A 7,626-nucleotide genomic window follows, 5' to 3' on the forward strand; every position below is an offset into this window, starting at 1 on the left:
CAGACAGATTTTTAGTGCTTTGCCATATATGGTCTGATTAAATAAAAGATTAACGTTTTTAAGCACGAAATAAAAAAAAAAATCCCACAACTGTGAGAAACATAAGCACAGAGAATGACTATTCATGAATTTTCCACTCCACCTGTTAGGATGGTCTGGGAAGAAGCGGTTGAGACCATCTCTAAATGGCCTTTTTTGTGTGAATTTTGCCAACTGGTCACTCATTGTTTATTTCCTCAAGCAGAGCTTTTACTATAGTATTTAAAAGCTCAAATTTTAAGGAAGAAACTGCTTAGTCTCTACTCCGAAAAATGAGCCCATAGCATTTAGGTCTGGTTTGGGAAAAGCTTGAAGAGTCTGCAGGTCCCCGAAAAGGCATTTCAGGCACGTTCAGCATGGTGATTTTACATTCCTTTTATTCTCAAACAGCAGACATCAGATTAGCACGAGGAGTATCTCCTGAACCCATAGATCAGAACATCTGTCAGCTCTCATCAGAGAACCTTCTCGCTGTAGGTCGCAGGTAATACAGCGACCCACAACCGGTCTTCATGAGAGAATCAGAGGCTGGCTGCATGGTCCTCAGACCTACATGTGACATCTGAGTAACAGCCCTCTCCCCAAAGCTCAGGGGTCTGAGGAGAGAGTCTAAGAGCCAAAGACATAGATGGCTTCAATGAGAGTGCTTTCCCAATGCAAGAGGACAGTTTACCTGGAGCAGTTGTGGCTGCATATACAAGACCCAAGCAGCCGAAAACCCCAGCATGGGGTGGGAATTGGGCGTCCCACCGCTAGCCAAGGATCTCCTGACAACCGATAGTAGGGGAGGGGGACTGTCACATTTCTTTAACGGTGTAAACCCAGGTACATCGCTCACACTCCAGGGCAGTCCATACCGCAGAACAGTTGAGCAACACAATTTGACTTGGTGGGTTTTAAAGAGGGGAAGGGGAGGAGGCCGGAAGGGGAAAGGAAGGGGGGAGAGGGAGAGGGGGAGGGTTAGGAGATGAAGTTTGGTAGAGGTCGAACTGACAGGAGTTGAAGCAAAGGTCATGAGTATGATCAAAATTGGATGAAATTCTCGGAGAGTTAAAAATATTACTGAAACACTGAAAGCAAAACTGGGGGTGGTGGTGGTGCCTTTAATCCCCCACCCTCGGGAGGTGGATGCAGGAAGAGCTCTGTGAGTTTGAGACCATCCTGGTCAATAAAATGAGTGCAGTACAGCCAAGGATGTCACACGCACACGCACACACATGCACGCACACACACATGCACGCACACACACATGCACACGTGCATGCGACACACGCACGCACGCACACGCACACACAGGCACAATTAGGAGATGCATAGCAGGAAGTACACTTTGATAATTCTGTGATCTTTCATCACATAATAGAAAACACCCTGGGTTATGTACAGTAAGCCTTGAAGTCTCTCAAAGTTTTCAGTGGGTAAACTGCTGTGAAAGTCCACTGTCTAGTCTGACACTGGGTGGTCAAAAGAGCCACAAAACAAAAGCATTACAATGAGTATTTCCAGGGTCCCCAGTTTTGTATAATGCAGTCTTGTGCTGAAAACAGGGAGGGTGGATGTCTTTTCTCTCAACCTTAAAAGTTAGTAACTGTAGGCACATAGGTGTAGGACCATCTCCCAGAGCCTGGACCATCTCTGCTCTGCATTCCTGAAGAACAGCAGTCCACAGCTTCTCAGATAGGGGTGGGGCTTTGTGTCTGCCTCCCCTCCCTCCATGCTAGGATTCCGTCTGCCTTGTGCTTATACAGGTCTTGTGCATGCTGTCACAATGCCGTGAGTTCCTATGGGCAGCTGCCCTACTATGTGTGGAAAATACTCCCTCACTGTAGTCATCAATGGTCTCTGGCTCTTACCATCTTTCTGACCCCGCCTTCCTTCTGCAATGATCCCTGAGCCTTTCAGAAGATAAGTGAGATCTGAATGCCCCCTCTAGGGCTGGGTGAGTGACCTTGTTTTGAGAAGCATGGCTTTTAAAGCAGCCATGGTGACTTAGATTTGTCTTGTTCCTAACTGCTGAAAATTCAGTAGTATTCATATTTTCTGTCTGTTTAAAAACACCAAGTCCCTTTGGTTTAGGGAATATTTATTTAGCATTTGTCTTGTTTAATGCCAGAATGCTTTTTGTGTTTGGCTTTATCTTTATTTGAGGGGAGTCCATCACTCTTGGGTGCTGCAGTCTCTTTTCTCAGCTGCTTGTTTCTCTGTCTATTACTGGAGGAAGGAGCTCGGGTACAGAAAGGTGGGACTTGTGACCCTTTCAGCTCAATCTTCTGTTTTGAGGGGGAAAAAAACCTTGAAAATTAATGTTAAGATGACAAATACCTCAGCTTTAATATCAGTGACAGAAATAATATTTTTTCATGAACTTTTTATGTTTGTGAGTATGAATTATTCATGAAGTGCTGTTTGGGGTAAAAGTCAGCTCAATGATAAATTTGAGCCAGCATCAGAAAAATTACCAAAGAAAGCCGCAAGAGAGTAGAGCTTTAGAATTTTATTATGCTGTTAAAAAAAAAATGCCCTCACTTCTCTATGCTTGAATTCAAATTCTTGAAGTTTGAAAGTTAACAGCACATCAATTTTCTTTAACTTGGCATTGGCCTTTCTTGTTGAATTATTAAAGACAAAAGCTTCTAGAGAAAGAATGGGTTTTGTACAAGAATGAGTTAACTTTTCTTTTCCATGCCCTAAGCAGGGGAAGAGACAGAAATCACAAAGCAATCACCCATTTAGCACAAATATTTAGCTATGCTCCAAGATGGTGCCATTTGTACCAAGAACCAGCCTCGGCTTGGAGAGAAGGGTTCCTGACCCAAAGTCGCATCATGGCGGACCTCGTTCTGCTGAGATGGCTTTCCAGGCTGCTCTGTGCTCTGTCCTGCTCTAGACAGCTTTTCCTGCTATTCTGAAAACTCTCTGGTTGAGACAGCTCTCTCTACTAGGAAAAATTATAAAAGCTCTCGGGATAGCTCATGGGTTTTCTGACCAAAGTCAGAAAAGCTGCTATTAAAAATTCTTGGATTTTCCAACCACGTCAGAAATCCTGTTAGAAAAATTCTAAAAGTAACTCTTGGGTTTTCTGATCAAAATCAGAAAGCCAGAAAAAATAATTCTAAAGGAGCGGTTTTTGCTCTCTAAGTAGTACTTGGGATTTCCAACCAAGGTCAGAAAAAATTCTGAAAGAGCTATGAAAGATTCTAAAAAGAGCTGCATTCATTTTCCTGAATTTTCCTACCCAAATCACAAGTCCTGCTGGAAAAAAAATTCCTGAAGAGCTGTGTTCCATCTTCAGAGTTCTCCAGACTGCTCAGTTCTTGCTAGAAAAAAATTCTAAAAGAGAAGTGCTATTACTTCCTGCTAGCTCCTGTCATGCATAACACAACCTGGTTTTTAATTTACACATCAATCCAGCTATTTAGTCCACTTTCCTGCTTGATCATCCCATGATTCAGCATTCCCTGACCTTAGCCGTACACTAAGTTCCAAGGCTTGACTCTTGGAGAGACACAGCAAGCACAAGCACAAGCACAAACAATAAGATAGCTGGGTGGGAGTCCACCCTAGAATCACTATTCTGACCACAACTGGACCTAAATTGGCTCTGTCCCAGGCTGACCTTGAACTCAAGAATCTGCCTGCATTGGTATCTACCAGTCTTTGTATCTTCTGACAAGCTGGTTCGCACTGTAGCTGCCTCTGTTCCTTTAGTCTGTGAAGCTCCTTATATAACTCATATTACACACTTAAATTTTTTCATAGTTGGGAATAATATATTTTTGAACTCATGTGTTCAGAGTTCTTTTCCACAGCCTTAAGGGCTGTCCTGAAGGTCCTCATGTTTATCATTTTGCTGAAGACATAGACACACCCTCGACTCCTGGACTCCTGCTGTTCCTGATTCTCCTGGAGTCATTAAGTTAGTGGGGAGGATGTTCCTTGGAGGAATGTGAAAATATGTACATTATTATACAAACAAGCCTTACACCCACAGCAGCCATGGACACTCATGGAGGACCACCCCATGCTGGCTCTGTTCCAGGGACAAGAAATCATATCATACTGTCTCTTACTTGACTATGCTGGAATGTTTCTTTGGCCACAAGGAGCAAAGAGGTGACAGTTGCTCATGCTGTCCTTGAGAGGATCTCTGTTTAGACACTATCTGCTTAAGAATTCAAATAGCCTTGGGAACAGTGTCACCAGTAAAATCCTCAAAGTTCTCCTTCACCTCTAGGGCATGCCATTCTGCATAGCCCTAGCTTTACGTTTGACCCAGGGCCATGAAAGAAAGGGAAAAGTACCGGGGAAAGATGCATTTAAAGATTGTGGGATGACTACAGTTGCCCTGCCCGTATGTGTACAATAACTCTACTCTGTACAGAGGCCAGCAACAGCCATTTACACCTCTCTTCCCATTCTCCAGATCTTGCATTCTCTCACCCCCTCTTCCACAATGTTCCCTGTGCCCTGGGGAGAGATGGGAGGTTAAGTGGGGTGATATTGGGTTGACAACATGACTGTTTAACAAGACAACAGCAATAGGTTTTCCCCCAGTGCCTGTGGAATTGATTCCTAGCCATGGATTTTGATTACATTCACAATATTAGGCATGAATTCCCTCCTATGAAGCAAACCTCAAATAAAATCGAGAGTGTGCCTGGTTCCCAACCAACAACAGTCTTGTTGCTGTTGGACCAGTAGGCACATCTTGACCACACACACACACACACACACACACACACACACACACACACAATACACACACACACATACACACACTCACAGAACGCACACACACACACACACACACACACACACACACACACACAATACACACACGAACATATAGGCAACACCAGTTGGACTTAGTGAAAAGCTCTCAGGGAGAACTTTCCCTCGGGATGGAGACCCTCCAACTTCAATGACCAGGCCGAGACACCACAGGATGCAATCAGCAAGAGGATTTGATTTATTGTCGGGATACACAGGTACCTGTGGGCGCTTCAGTCGCTCGGGGGACTGGCGCGCCCATGGAACCAAGGATGGGCTTTTTTATAGGATTTTGGGGAGCAGAAGCAAGCATACAGAAGCAGATGCATGGTTACAGGGATATCATTGGTGGATTCTAATGTTTCCTAGCTACCTTTCTGAAACATAACGGCTGACTCGGCCCCCAAAGGGTTCAGCCCGGGGGCAAGTTTCCTAGCTACCTTCCTGAAACATAACGACTGACTCGGCCCCCCAAGAGTTTAGCCTGGGGGCAAGTTTCCAAGCTACCTTCTTGAAACATAACAACTGACTCGGCCCCCCACCAGGGTGTGGGACCTCTCCCGGGGCTTTTTCTTATTGTCAGGTGCTCAACCCCAGTCATCCTGTTGCCAGGCCTTCAACCAAACATCTCCTGCTTGGCAGCCGCTGTATACTCAGTGTTCTAACCTTTCCCTGAACCAGTCATCTTAAGTACAGCCTTGCAAAATGGCGTTACTGCTGCTAAGCTGGGGTCTTTCATTCCCCCATTTTTTTGCTAACTTTGAGTGAAATCTTTCACTCAACTTGGTCAAGAAATTTCTGTCTCTTGTTGTCTCAGCCTATGGTACTGCTGCGTCAGTACGAGGGTCTGAATGACTGAAAGTCTATCCCTCATGAACTGTACCAGCCTATTAAGGATGCAGGGTCCAAAAAGAAGAATTAGGAGAAGAATAAGTAGGGGTCCCATCAGGGTAGACAGGAGGGTAGCAAACCAAGGGGATCGGTTAAACCACCCCTCGAACCATCCCTGTTGGGAATCAAACAGTTTTTGTCTTTGGGCCAGGCGTTCTCGAAGCTTAGCCATATTATCTCTTACTATTCCAGTATGGTCTGCATAGAAACAGCACTCTTCTTTTAGAGCAGCACATAATCCACCCTCGCGGAGGAACAACATATCTAGCCCTCGTCTATTTTGGAGGACCACTTCAGACAACGATGTTAAGGACTTTTCTAATGCACTCACAGCAATGAGTGCAGTGGTCCCGGTCCCTATACCCGCGGCCACTCCCCCCAAGGTGATTCCTCCTAGGAGTAAAGCTAAAGTCAGGGTGGCAGGCTCTCGTCGAAAACGAGTCTGTTTCTCAAAAAACGAGTATATATACTCGGATTCATGGTAGGTGACTTTGGGCCAAATTTCTACTAATATACAATAGTCAGAGGATTGGTTGAGGACTGTGGCTGAGATACAGGGTGTTAGTCCGGTATTGCAGGCCCAGTATGTGCCTTTTGGGGCTGCCAGGAAGTAGTTCCCGATGGGAATCTTCTGAGTGGTGTTGCAGAGGGTCTGGTGTGTGGGGGGTACATTCCCCAAGCAGAGCCCTCGTCCCGAGACCTCGGGCAGAGTTAGTCTGTGGCTGGGGGTATTGGCACAACTGTCTGGGGCAGCAGTCAGGTTGGTGTAATTTCCAATGACTGCTACCCCTTCATAATAGGGCGGACCGGAAACGAGACACAACCAGCACTCCTGAGTCCTAAAAGGGTCTGAATAGTTGAGAGCCAGATATGCACCAGCCACCAAATTGAATAATCGATCCCCGGTGCCTGGCGATGGGGAGATCAAAATGGTGGAGCCCCCCGTTGTGGAGAAGGGAGTACTACCAGGGGCCTGGGTGACCTTAGGCAATGACGGGGGTTGGGCTTGTGCCGGGAGCGAGGGAGGCTTCTGATCTGGTAGAACTGGGTTGGGTCCAATGGGTCGAGTGGCCAGGGGAGAGACTTGTCTATTTAGAGAGAACAGACCCACCGGATCGGTCCCTGTGACGTATAAGCGTAGGCCCCAAGATTTGGGCCCGTCCCAGGTCGCTCTTCTACCTGAGTCGGTGAAGTGGAGGACGAGGGGATTGCATTTCGCGTCCCGTTTACACAAGGTGTAAGGAGGCCGACCGTCTCGTTTCAGAGTTATCAGGTCCCAAGATGAGGATGGCTTCCAATACGCATCCCCAGTAGTCTCACATCCCCACTGGGCACAGTACCCACTCCCCGGCCCTCCGCACTGCCGGCTCACTCTGTGTCCAGGGCAAACGTAGATCTCTTTGCTGTGGGAAGCCGGACCGCAACCATAGTAGGTGGTTGAGGGATGCCAATTATGGGTAGTGCCAGGCTCCCACTTGTAGTCTATCACATCACAAAGGTCAAAGTATAAGGGAGGGAAGGCATCGGCCAGTGTCCCCCTTACGGAGGTAGCATTAGCCAGCCTTCCTGTCATGAGATTAGTGACTATCCAGGTAATGTTATAAATGTGGTGGGGGCTTATTCCCCCACTGACTCTAGGCCACAAAAGGACTAGGAGGAGCCACGTAGGAGTTTTAACTTTAAGGGGTTTGGAGTGTGCTGAACTCTCCATGTCTGGGGTGTAGTGTTGTGATTAGTCAATTCCTCAGACCGGACTGCCTTGACGTGTGATGCGTGGATCCAAGCCGCGACTCCGTCTACCTTTAGGGCGGTCGGGGTAGTCAGGAGGACGGTGTAGGGTCCTTTCCACCGTGGCTCGAGATTCTTGGTCTGGTGTCTGCGCACCCACACGGTGTCTCCAATCTGGAACGGGTGTGGCACCACCGG

At 46.8% G+C, this 7,626-nt stretch overlaps 1 pseudogene across 1 annotated transcript; it reads right to left on the minus strand.

Annotated features, from left to right (window-relative positions):
* Positions 1 to 4,985: 4,985 nt before the first annotated feature.
* Positions 4,986 to 7,411, minus strand: LOC148002008 (MLV-related proviral Env polyprotein pseudogene; annotated as a pseudogene). The gene has a single exon (XR_015634186.1). The product of XR_015634186.1 is annotated as an MLV-related proviral Env polyprotein pseudogene (transcript).
* Positions 7,412 to 7,626: the final 215 nt, after the last annotated feature.

The sequence above is a fragment of the Rattus norvegicus genome, chromosome 12 (genome assembly GCF_021556685.1).
Source record: "Rattus norvegicus strain SHRSP/BbbUtx chromosome 12, alternate assembly SHRSP_T2T, whole genome shotgun sequence".
NCBI lineage: Eukaryota > Metazoa > Chordata > Mammalia > Rodentia > Muridae > Rattus > Rattus norvegicus.